The sequence below is a fragment of the Erinaceus europaeus genome, chromosome 6, assembly GCF_950295315.1.
Source record: "Erinaceus europaeus chromosome 6, mEriEur2.1, whole genome shotgun sequence".
Taxonomy (NCBI): Eukaryota; Metazoa; Chordata; class Mammalia; order Eulipotyphla; family Erinaceidae; genus Erinaceus; species Erinaceus europaeus.
The window spans coordinates 48034428-48047660 of record NC_080167.1 but is presented as its reverse complement, the minus strand read 5'-3'; the positions used below and the strand labels follow the sequence as shown (position 1 = coordinate 48047660).

The following is a 13233-nucleotide window of genomic DNA, read 5'->3' as shown; positions in this document are numbered from 1 at the left end:
TTTCCCCCTGAAGAGATTTGACTTTTCCCTCATCATCTAGATGGCACTATTCAAGACAATTAGTAGAGGAAGTAGAAATGAAAAAAACCTTTGCTATAGTAGAGAATGCTAGAATGAAACAAAATTTTGATAAGTAAATTTCTTCACAAATATTGGTGTGTACTATAGCCTGGAGAACTAAGCCAAAATAGGGTAAAGTCTAAATGATCTGCTCTTTCAGAAAATTGTCTGAAAGAAGCCAAGTATCTCTGCAAGCAAATTTTGTCAATAGCTGGTTTTCTGAAAACTGGAAAGTCATCTGAGAGTGTTTTACAAAAAAAAAAAAATTGAGAGATTTTACACACTTATCAACAACTGTATTTGCTGTAAACCAGTAATCCCCCAAAACAAAACTTAAAAAAGAAAAATGTAAAAATAGAGCACAATGTAGTGTTCAGAAAAGTTTACTCAAAATGGAGCAAAAAGGTAAATCTAACATCTAAAACCATAAAAGATGTTAACAGCTTAGTCGAAATCTTTGACATCAGCATTGGAAATGTCTTTGATACTTGGCTTCATGGCAAGGAAAACAAAACAAAAATAAAGCACATGGAGCTACATCAAGCAAAAAAATTCTGCATAGCCCAAGGGACTTTTATATAAATGAAAATACAGAACGAGAAGTACAAAAAGTAGATGATTGAGGGTCGGCCACTAGCGCAGCGGGTTAAGTGCACGGCACACGGCATAAAGCGCAAGGGCCTACATAAGGATCCTGGTTCGAGCCTCCAGCTCCCCAGCTGCAGGGGTGTGGGGGAGTCACCTCACAAGTAATGAAGCAGGTCTGCAGGTGTCTATATTTCTCTCTCCCTTTCTGTCTTCTCCTCTCTTTCAGTTTCTCTCTGTCCTATCCAACAATAACAATAAGAACAACAAGGGCAACAAAAAGAAAATGGGAAAAATAGCCTCCAGGAGCAGTGGGTTTGTGGTTCAGGCACCAATCCCCAGCGATAACCCTGGAGGCAAAGAAAATGACACTCAGCCCTTGTGTGCAAGCCAAGTTAGAGCTTGCCCCCAACACAATAAAGGAAACTTTGTTTCTGTGATCTTTTTCACACACTCTCTCTGCCACTATCCAAACAAACATGAAAAAAAATAAGACCATAAAAATTTACAGTTTCTGCTTTATTTATTTATTTATTTGCCTCCGGGTTTAATGCTGGGGCTCTGCACTAGGAATCCACTGCTCCTGGAGGCTATTCTTCCCTTTTGTTGCCCTTGTTGTTTATCATTGTTATTATTGTTGTTATTGCTTTCATTGTTGGATAAGACAGAGAAATCGATAGAAGAGGGGAAGACAGAGAGAGGGGGAAAGAAAGATAGACACTTGCAGAGCTGCTTCACCATTTGTGAAATGACCCCTGTGCAGGTGGGGAGCCGTGGGTTCAAACTGGGATCCATAAGCTGGACCTTGTGTTTTGTGCCATGTGCACTTAATCCGTTGCACCCCGCCCTTTTCTGCTTTGTTACATGACACAAGACAGAAGGCAGAGTCTACTGACAAATATTTGCAAAAAAGTGCATCTAATATAAGACGTCTATAGAATACGTCGATATTCAACCATTATGAACATCAATAATGACACTCCACAAAGTATTAGAAATAGAGATTTCTTATAGTTGAGTTATGTCTTCTTTGGATTTTCATTCAGAAAATACAGTAACACTAACATGAAGAAATATATGGGTTCTTGTGTATACTTCACTGTTATTAACAACAGCTGAGACCTGGAAACAACCTAAATACCAATCTACTGAGAAATAAAGAAGATGTGGTGTAGGGGGCCAGGCAGTGCTGCACCTGGCTAAGCACACACTAAATGGGCAAGGACCCAGATTCAAGCCCCTGTTCCCAAACCTGCAGAGGGAAAGCTTAGCGAGTGGTGAAGGAGAGCTGCAGGTGTCTCTCTCTATCTCTGTCTTCCCCTCCCTTCTCAATTTCCATCTGTCTCTGTCCAAAAATAAATAAATTTAAAAGAAGACTATGTAGGGTATATGCACACTGAATACCATTCAGTTACAAAGAAAAATGGAATGTTACCATTTGCAATAACATGGGTAGAGCTGGAGAATGTTATGCTTAATGAAATAAACCAGATGGAGAAAGACATCCACCGTATGAATTCACTCATGTGGGATATATGAAGAAAACAAATAGCTGAACTAAATAAAAAAATAATAAATTTTGAACTATAAGACCAATTAGTGTTTACCAAAAGAAGAGAGGAAGCAAGAGTGGAAAAGTCAGAACAAAGATGACAAACATGTTGATTTTTAGTTATACACACTGAAAAATTATGTGATTTTACTTTAACAAAAACAAAATATACCTTTCAGTCTCTCAAGACAGGTTACTAAATAGCTATTATTAGTATATTCGGCATAACAAAGCAATATCTTAAAAGAAGCTAGAGAAGAAAGGCAAATATTATTTTTTAAATCACAAGATAGCTTTCTTAGTATACATAACATATAACAGAAAACTGATGGGAAAATATAGCAAAATTGTACTTTTAAAATAACAAGGTAATAACATTTTTAAGTAAATAACAGTTTATTTCTTATCTTCCACAAGGCATGCATGTCTGTCCTCCATTCCTTCCTTCCTTCCTTCCTTCCTTCCTTCCTTCCTTCCTTCCTTTTTTTTAACTAGAGCAATGCTCATCTCTGGCTTATAGTGGTGGTGGGGGGGTGTGAACCTGGGACTTTGGAGCCTCAGGCATGAGAGTCTCTTTACATAATCATTATGCTGTCCACTTCCACCACCACACCCCCATAAGACATGTGTATGTGCACTAGTGCACTTGTTTCAAAGACAGCGGAGAAATGACTGACATACTCTAAAGATATAACAGATGAAGGGCTGGGTGGTAGTGCAGAAGGTTAAGTACATATGGTGCAAAGCCAAGGACTGGAGTAATGGTCCTGAGTCTAGCCCCCAGCTTCCCACCTGCAGGGGGGTCGCTTCACAAGTGGTGAAGCAGGTCTACAGGTGTCTCTTTCTCTCCTCCTCTCTGTCCTCTCCTCCTCTCTCGGTTTCTCTCTGCCCTGTCCAATAACAACAACAGCTATAACATCAATAACAACGAAAGGGCCACAAAATGGGAAAAATAACCTCCAGGAGCAGTGGATTCCTAATGCAAGCACTGAACCCCAGTGATAACACTTGAGGCAAAAAAAAAAAAAAAAAAAAGATTTAGCAGATGGTCAGAGATTCCCTTGGTGGAACAGTAGAACTCGGCTACATGAGAAAGTCTGTCCATGCAGTTACAGGGACACAGAACGCTTCTCTGTCACAAAATATAAACATCTGTAGATCTCAAAATTTCCCAGAAATTTCCAAAAAGCTTACTGTCAATACAGTGATACCATATGATCTCGGAAAGTTCCCTTTGAGTTATCAAGATATTGTACTTTGTAAAAAATATTGTAGTTATTTATTGGATAGAGACAGACAGAAAATGACAGAGAAATGCAAATAGAAAGGGGGAGGGAAGTAGAGACACCTACAACGTTCCTTCACCACTCTTGAAGCTCCCCCCACAACCTCCACAAGTCCCCACAAGTGAGGACTAAGGGCTTGAACCTAGGTCCTTGCACATTGTAGCATGTGTACTTAACCAGATTTGCTACCACCTAGATCCTAAATAAGACTTTTTCTGGGAGCATTTATTTTTCAACTTTTTGCCTGTCTTTCTCTGATTGTCTCACTCTTTAAACTACTGTTTGACTTTTGCAATATTCTTTTATCTCTACACTCATGGCAAATGATGGTAAATACTTCCAGAGATTCCTAAATCAGAGCTGCATTTCTCAGACACTACATCTTTGGAGATCCAGGGCTCCAACTCATTAGTTTGACTTTTAGGGACATTACCTTTAGTGCTGAAAGGTGTGTAATATGGAGTTCCATATAAAATGTAGGTTGGTTTGCAATTTTGTATCCCTTATCCTTCCTTTATTTTGACAATGTGTTCAAGTAAATGCTTCCTATTCAGCCCTTACCAAATTCCCATGAGAAAGATGAAGCAAGAATTTGAAAATTCTGACACTAAACCCAAGTCCTACAATTGAGAGCATGTCACAGGTTTTTAAGCCCAAAACCATTCATGCAGAGTGTGTGTGTGTGTGTGTGTGTGTGTTTATAGTGTGCATTTTCAAATGACAGATAATTGCACAACAGATAGATGAAAGAAAAAATAACATTAGATTCAGAGAAATCAGACCTATGTTTTACATGCAACGTCTACTTCCCAGGTGTGTTTCTGCAACTTGGTCTCTTCCTTGATTAAGAGACATTTTTCTTTGTGTTTAAATGCCAACTATGCCTTTTCAGGTAAGTGATTTTTTTTAGATATTCGTAACGGTAAAGTGAAAATAATAATAAGGTATGCCTTACAGGTTGTTATAAAAATTGAGGTGATAAACTGTGGATCTCTTTAAATAGTGCCATCTCACTCATAAGTGGAACTTAATACACAAGGACAGTAGAGAAAACCATAAGGTGAAACTTGTACTGGGTGTGGTGTGTTGCGCCAAAGAAAAGGACTATGGGGGAAGAAAGGAATGGGATAGAATAATTCTAGGGTCCTGGTGTATGATTGTGGAAAAGGACCTAGGATGGGGAGAGAGAGACAGATACTTATTATGGGGAGATGAGAGATTTAGTCTGTGTGTCAACAATTGTTTTGTAAACTATTAACTCCAAATAAAGTGGGAAAGAAAGTGTCTGACATTAAATAATTCATAATAAACTGTTACTTATACTTTGAATATGCAGTATGTACAGCTCAAAAATTATAGCATTTTTATATGTCAAATGTGATAAAATGTATGCAAGAGCTCTAAAAACTTTACCATTTTAACAAAAATATAACATACTAATTTAAAATCACTGAAATAAAGTATAAGTTGAAGGCTGGAGAAGTACCTGATTTGGATTGAGTGCTACTTTACTATGTGCACAACCCAAGTTCAGCCCCACTGAGAGAGGGTTTGCTGCCGTGGTGTCTTTCACTGTCTCTCTGCCTCTCTGCATTCTCTGTCTCTACAAATATTTTAAGTTGACAGACAATTCTTCTAGTAAAATATCATAAAGAAGAAAAAATATGTTATGTAATAATATTTCATTGTGTTTTCATTATGCCTTTATGCTTTTCAGTGTTTGTTTTAATATGTCTTCAAATTTGCCTTTGTCTCCTTGGCAGATTTGTTAATGATTGTGAATATGGTGGCATTTTTCTTAAATCTTGAATGAATCCCTAGGAATAGCCCTTCTTGTTGGATTTCTCTCCTAACTGTTCATATTATAGTCACCAAATGTTATTCTAGTGGTTAAGTATATTTGGTGAGCTTCAAATTAGTGAGAAATATGTGCTTTCTGCTGAGTCTGCCAGTCCTCTTTCAAATCACTTTATGCATAATTTATTGGTGAGCATTAGGGGAAATTTTAATGTAAACAAGATGATAAAAAGTCATCACTATGGATTTTTCCCAGCAACTATCTCCATATGGTGTTAATACTGATTTAAGCACATTGCCATTTTCTAGCTCTCTTTGTGCATGTGCCTATGCATGGGTGTGTGTTTTAATTTTCTTACAGAGCTAAGCAAGGAAAGAAAAATGCCTGACTTGTCATATGTGAGTGGCTATAGATGCCAGTGTCTCCACTTTTAAGTAACTTTTTCTGAGGCTTATTTTTTACCATGATGATGTTCTACATAAATTCACATTAACTATACTATCAGAATAAATCATAAGTGTTTGCAAAGATGAAATTTAGCATAGACCACACAATTACTAAAAACTTGGATGTAATGGGAAGTTTGTGCCTGAAACTCCTTGAAAGATTCTGTGAATATATAAATAAATTTAAAAGGTTTATACTGTCAGATTTATTTTTATCTTTTAATTACTGAGAAGGAGTTTTTTTGTAATTTGGGGTTCAGAGGCCAGATATCTTTCTTTACAAAGGAGAATGATTCATTAAAAACATTCTGTTCTGAGCTGCAGTGCAGCAAATTAGACACCATTCTCTGTTTGGAGGAAGATTTAAATCAAATTATTAGAAAAATTCTGCAAGGGAAGTAAAAGGAAAGCTCTTATGAATAGAATGATATATATATATCCCGTAAGAGGTAATTTCACCCTTATAGACAGAAAATATACTTTAAAAATTATCTACTTTCCATGGCTCACCATGAAGACAAGCTTCAAATTCATGGATGTAGGCAATTTAAAAAGATTCCTACTGAAAAGCTTGATTTATTTATTTTTAAAACATGCTATTTAAAAACCATGTTAATTTTTTAATGAAGACACCAATGTTAAATGGTGTGGTCATTTCAATTACACTTACATTTCAATTACATTTCTTTGAGTGCTTTTCACTATATTGCTTTATGTAGATTTTTTTGACATATTAGGCACCTATACAATGCCACTGCTCCCAGTGGAATCATTTTTGTTTTGTTAAATTTAAAATAAAGACAGAAGGCAATATAGAGAAAGGCAGGCAGGCATACAAAGGGTAGTCAACACAGCACCTTGAGTGCCTGATATTCCCATGGGCTGCTGGAGACTTGAACCTGGGTACCTGCACTAGGTAAAGTAAGTACTCTACTAGGTGAATTATCTCCCAGTCCCTTTATATGCTTTGAAAATTTCTTTAAAACTCAAGTTTATGGCCTTTTTATTTGGAATAGTCTTCTCTACATTTATAAAAATACCTCCATCAAGGGATTTATAATAAGTACAGTTAAATCCCTATAAAGGGGATACTTTTTATAAATTTAGAGAACACAATTCCAAATAAAAGGGTCATAAATTAGTGTTAAAATTAATTTTCAAAGTTAATATTGTTAAGAAGCTTGAAGGAATCATGTTAAATGAGAAAAGCCAGAAAGAGAAGGTTGAATATGAGATGATCATTAATAAACAGTAATTGAGAAATGAGAACAGAAGGGGAAACACAAAACAAAACTTGAGCTGTGTTTGGTGTTTTGCACTCAAAGGACTTTGAGGTTGGGGTTTGGGGGTAGGTCTTTCAGGTCCTGATGCATGCTGGTGGAAGAGGACCTAGGCTGTGAATGAGAGCTTGATGATGGTAGTCATCATATTTGTTTCTCACAGTAAGCAAGAATAGTGTCTAAGGATGTATGGGATACCTTTAGAGTTGTAATATCTTCGATTCAGGGAAGATTGATGACACACTGGCCTTTCTCTTTTTCTAGCTGTGGACACTTCATCACTGTTTTCTTGGCCTTCAAAACTTTATATTTGGGCAGAGATTTCATTCTGTGATATTTGGATTGTCTTTGTGAAAAGGTACATAGGTGTTTTCTTAATTAAAATATTTATATAAACATTTCAGGAGGTGGCATAGTGCAAGCATGAGGTCCTCAGTTCAACAACCCCTGCATCATGTAGGCCATAGTGGTATTCTGGTATAGTTTTCTTTGTTCTAATTTTCTGTTCCTTTCTTGTGCTGTTCTCATTCATAATCTCTCTCTCTCTCTTTCTCTCTCTCCCTCTCTCCCTTTTATTAAAGTATATAAGTAGACTTTGTCTTTTTTAATTGAGAAAATAATGGTTTACAATTCATATCTTTGTCATATGGGCTCAGTGTCTCGTCTTTCTATGATAGGTGCCAGCACAGCACTCCCATCTCTAGCTTAGGTCTTCCTCCAATATTTTGCACTGGATTCTAACCTAATAGGAAGGGAGTACAACATGTCACTTTCCAGCAACCTAATCGTCATTCAACAATTTTTTGAATCTTGATAATGAACTCTTAAGTTTGAAATCTTAGGGTAATAAGAAAATAATCTGTTATGCTTTGGAGAAGATTTTCATTCTAAAAATTCTATAGAAAAAGTATAATATAAGAGGTAAAAAGTGCTGGTACTCACGTGGGTGGCCTTGCAACAGAGTAAGCCAACTGGTTTTCAGTGCTAGCGCTAGTGACTACACAAACAGACAGAACACCAGGGGAGAATTCATTCATACGAACAATCCATTTTATTATGCAAGAAGTAGGATTTAAATAGCAGAATGGAACAAAGAACATTTTTCACATATGTCAATGATGATGGGTTTCCAAAAGGTCAGAACCCTCATGGTGGAGGATCTAAGGAATGACGAAAATTGATAGGGGTAGAGTAGAGTTTAGGGTGATTAGTTACTGTGGGGCAAGAGTGTTAATTGACTAAAGGTATTTAGAAAAACATGGTAATTTTACCAGCAGGGTAAGGTAAACAGAGAAAGACAGAATATTGATGCAAGGAGTAGTGATCAAAGAACGAGGAAATAGAGTGTGGGTCTTACTATTATATTACTGACAAGGCAGGATGATGGAGTATAGTTGGTATGTGAACTTATAGTGAACTTTTAAGCAGGAAACCATTTGGTTTGTAACAAGGGAATGAGTTAAGTATTAGGGGGTGTAGGCCTTTGTGAAGCTTGGGAGACTGAAAAGAGGAAACTGAGTCAGGAAAGCTTTTCCCTTCATGCTCCATCCCTGAAAGGGAAAGGCTGACAGGTATGATGTCTTTTCAGACTTCCATCTTTATGATAAGAGTCCCCCTATGCTCTACCATGCCTTCACAATTATCATACAAAAAAGTTTCCCTAACTTGCAAAATCATTGTGCAAAAATCACTTTGCATCTGAGAAACTTCATTGCTTTCACTCCGACTAGAAACTAAAAAATCAGAAGGTGCAGAGCAATGTTGGAAGGGAGACACCAGTGTAAGAGAAAGCCAGAGATCCTCCTAAAGAGATACTGGGCCATATAGGGAACCAATGGAGCTGGCCTACCTTCTATTTTGTGTATTCTCTCTTCTGGGCATCCTTCAGGGCTGCCTAACATTCTAGATGTTGTGTGGATGCTAATCAGAGTTGAGTAGGCTTGATTTATTCATTATGTTTTACTAGAGGTTGAATGTGCACCCCTGCCTGAGTTTACATATTGAAGTCCTAGCTCCAGTGTGAAGATATCAAGATGTGGAGTCTTTGGGAGGTAATAGGTTATGCTGACTGAGTTCTCCTTAAGTAAATCATTACCCTTATAGTGATGCTCTCACATCTTCTACTTCTATCAAAGAACTCCCTCAGATCTCCTGCTATATGAAGACATAGTAAGAAGATGCCTTGGAAACTAGAAAGTGGGCTCATAAAATATTTAACTTAGGCTAGGACTCTCTAACCATTAAAACTTTTTTAAAATGTGGTTATATATAAATGACTCAGTCTCTGTTATTTCATTTTGGCAAGATGAATGGAATAAGCCATGTTCTAACTCTTCCATTTTAATCACATGGTAGCTTCATCAAGGATGAGGGTCTTGCAGTTAGAATGTAAGTGAGAACAAAGACAATGTAGAACATATTGGAAAACAGGGGTGACTTAATTATTGTACAGAAAAATATTCTTTTTAAAAAATATTTATTTCCTTTTTATTGCCTTGTTGTTTTTATTGTTGCAGTTATTATTGTTGCTGTTCTTGATGTCATCATTGTTGGATAGGACAGAGAGAAATGGAGAGAGGAGGGGAAGACAGAGAGGAGGAGAGAAAGATAGACATCTGCAGACCTGTTTCACTGCCTGTGAAAATATTCTAACAGCTTTTTTTTTCACTTGAAGAAAAAGCATTTTAAAGACTTGAGAGCAATAAAAGTGGCAGCTATATTGCTTTCAAATAGTTTAGATTGCAGGCCCTCCATGTGCCCATTAATAGAAGATCTCAGAACTTTAAAAATCAACCAAGTAGAAAGTAGGATTGACATACTCATTAAAAATAAAGCAAGAGGTCCCGCGGCCTCAGGCCCGTGGCCCCGACACTTCTCGGGTCATGTCGGCCCAGGGTGATTGCGAATTCCTGGTGCAGCGGGCCCTGGAACTGGTGCAGCAGGACCTGTGGGCAGCCAAGGCTTGGCTGACCACTGTCCGCAGCCTCTACCCCGCCGATTTTAACATCCAGTATGAGATGTATACCATCGAGCGGATTGCAGAGCGGACAGCCACTGCTGGGAGACTGCTGTACGACATGTTTGTGAATTTCCCAGAATTTGTCTGGCCTGGAAGACGGATACTTTGGTTAAGAATCTTCCTTACGGATATGATCATCTATCAGGGTCAATATAAAAAGGCTATAACCAGCCTGCATCATTTGGCAGCTCTGCAGGGGTCACTTCCTCAACCACAGATGGCTGGCCAAGGGAGCTTGGAGCACCAGAGGGCGCTCATTCAACTTGCCACCTGCCACTTTGCTCTAGGGGAATAATGACGTGTGAAAAAGTCCTTGATTTGATGTGCTGCATGGTACTCCCCATTCAAGATGGAGGCAAGTCACAGGAAGAACCTTCAAAGTAAAGCCCAAATTTAGGAAAGGTTTGGATCTAAAGCTTCAACCTTGTACCAGCAAAGCTATCATGCCTTACTGTCTGCACCTAATGTTAGCTTGTTTTAAGCTTAGAGCCTTCACAGACAACAGAGATTTCATGGCACTGGGGCATGTGATCGTATTGCTTCAGCAAGAGTGGCCTTGGGGAGAGAATCTTTTCTTGAAAGCGGTCAATAAGATTTGCCAACAAGGAAATTTCCAATATGAGAATTTTTTCAACTATGTTGCAAATATTGACATGCTAGAAGAATTTGCCTATTTAAGGACTCAGGAAGGTGAGAAGATTCATCTGGAGTTATTGCCCAATCAAGGAATGTTGATCAAGCACCACACAGTCACACAGGGTATCACCAAGGGCGTGAAGGAGGATTTCCACCTGGCCATGGAGCGCCAGGTATCCCGCTGTGGGGAGAACTTAATGGTGGTTCTGCATAGGTTCTGCATCAACAGAAGATCTTGCTCCTTTAGACTTTGTCCTGATGGAGATGTCTCTGCTAGAGATAGCTCAGAACCTTGAAACTTTGGGGTAAGACATAAAAGCCTCAATAGATGTCTTCTGTTACAATTCTAAAACAAGAAAACCATCTGAGTCCTAGCTCTGTGTAAAAGCAGTTCCCAACAATCTGAAATGTTACTTCTATTTTTAAGAGTCATTTTTTGTAATTTTATAAGAGAATTAACTCATTTTGTAAATAAAAAATCATCCTGAAAAAAAATTAAAAATAATAAAAATAATAAAAATAAAGCACTTAACCCAAACTTTCACCTACACTGAAGGATGATTCTGTAAATGGTGGCTATAGGCAGAGTCAAAATGTTAACCCCTGTTGGTCTTTCCTCGGCTCAGACACAGAAACTATCAAAGCTTCAAAGTGACTACAGTCATGATGATTTTTAATATTAAAAAATATTTGTTTCTTGCTAAAAAAAATTCTCCCAGTAATGCAGCCAATGCAGTACCTTTCTGAATGAAAACTTTGGAAAGTTTTCCAAAATCATTTGAAAATAATTGATAGCACCTGCTTGTAAGAATTTTCAACAAAAGGCACCTATATAAAATATATATCTCATAAAAATTGGATTCTATCATAATTTACTTTTCCCATCCCCAAAAGGAATTATGTATCAAGCTTTATTAGCTATGAATTGACTCCAGGTTTGTTTTAATGACACCATATCTCATCTCAGCTGAAAATATTTATCTTGATGTAGGTGGGGAGATGATTATGTACAATATATTCTAAGTACTAAGTCAGTAATTTAAAAAATTATGAAAATGTAAAGGCACAACCCCTTACACACACACACACACACACACACACACACACACACACACCAGCCCCAAACTGCACTCTTCAAACTAGTTGATACCATTAGGAATCATTTCTACCAAACTTTACTCTGACTTCAGTGCCAGGTTTTGTTTATGCAAACATTCTTGATGAGTTTACTAAACTCAGACCATGAGAGGCCTTTCTATTCCAAATCAAAGGTAAAAGAACAGTGTAACTACAAATACTTAGAAATCATTCCAGAAAGTGTTATAACATGAAAGTAGACACAAAGCCATTTAATTCAGCATTGTACTTAAGAGCTTAAAAACATAGAGACTACTCTTATAGGGACAGTTTGATAATATCATTGCTCTACAGATTCCCTTATAGGACTACAAGAAAAAATATTTCTAGTATAATGAAATTCTTAAAGTTTATGAACAACTTAAAAGTTCTCTCGGGGCAGGGTGGTGGCGCACCTGGTTGAGTACACATGTTACAGTGCAAAGATCTGGGTTCAAGCCCCTGGTCCCCACCTGCAGGGGGAAAGCTTTTCGAGTAGTGAAGCAAGTCTGCAGGTATCTCTCTGTCTGTTTCCTTTTCTATCTCCCCTCCTCCTTTTAATTTTTGGATGTCTGTATCCAATAAATAAATAAGGATGATAATTTTTTTTTAAAAGTTCTCTCTGGATTTTCATGCCCCTCTGACAACTAATTTAGCTTTGTGATTTTTAATATTTTTCTTCTCACTAATTTGCATTATTATTTAGGCGTGTACTGCTACAGCAGTGGCACTACCATAAATGACTTTGTTTTGAAATCTGATGTCCTATATTTATTTCTTTATTTTTGCCTATAGGGTTATCACTGGGGCTCTGTCCCTGCACTACAAATTACTACAGACCCACTGCTCCTGGAGGCCTTTTTCTAATTTTTTTTTATAGGACAGAGAGAAAATAAGAAGCAAGGGGAAGATAGAGAGGGAGCAAGAAAACAGACACCTGCAGACCTACTTTACTGCTTGTAAAGTGACCCCCCACCCCCATGCAGGTAGGAAGCTGGGGACTCAAACGGGATCCTTCGGGGGTCCTTGTGCTTCATACTATGTGCACATAACTGGACATCCACCACCTGACCACCCTTCCCCAAAATCCTATATTCTATATTGTCATGAGAACCAGTATTCTTTCACCTAGTATTTTGTTTTTTGTTAGTCACCATATAAGTAATTGCCTCTTTTGATGAAAATTTAAGCTAGAATCTCATGGATCATTCCATTCTATCAAACAATATGTAAATACATATTTTGGGGTTCTAGGAACAGGGTTTACTGATTCCATCAAAAGCAGTATGTCTACGGAATCATAAGAGGAGATATTGGGAGTTGGGCATAGCGCACTTAGTGCAAAGTGCAAGGACCAGTGTGGGGAATCCCGGTTCAAGCCCTGGCTCCCCACCTACAGGGGAGTTGCTTCACAGGTGGTGAATTGAAGCAGGTCTGCGGGTGTCTATCTTTCTC

The 13233-nt window shown here is 37.8% G+C and overlaps 1 pseudogene; it reads left to right on the top strand.

Moving 5' to 3' along the window:
- Positions 1-9889: 9889 nt before the first annotated feature.
- On the top strand, positions 9890-10921 carry LOC103124024 (integrator complex subunit 10-like; annotated as a pseudogene).
- Positions 10922-13233: the final 2312 nt, after the last annotated feature.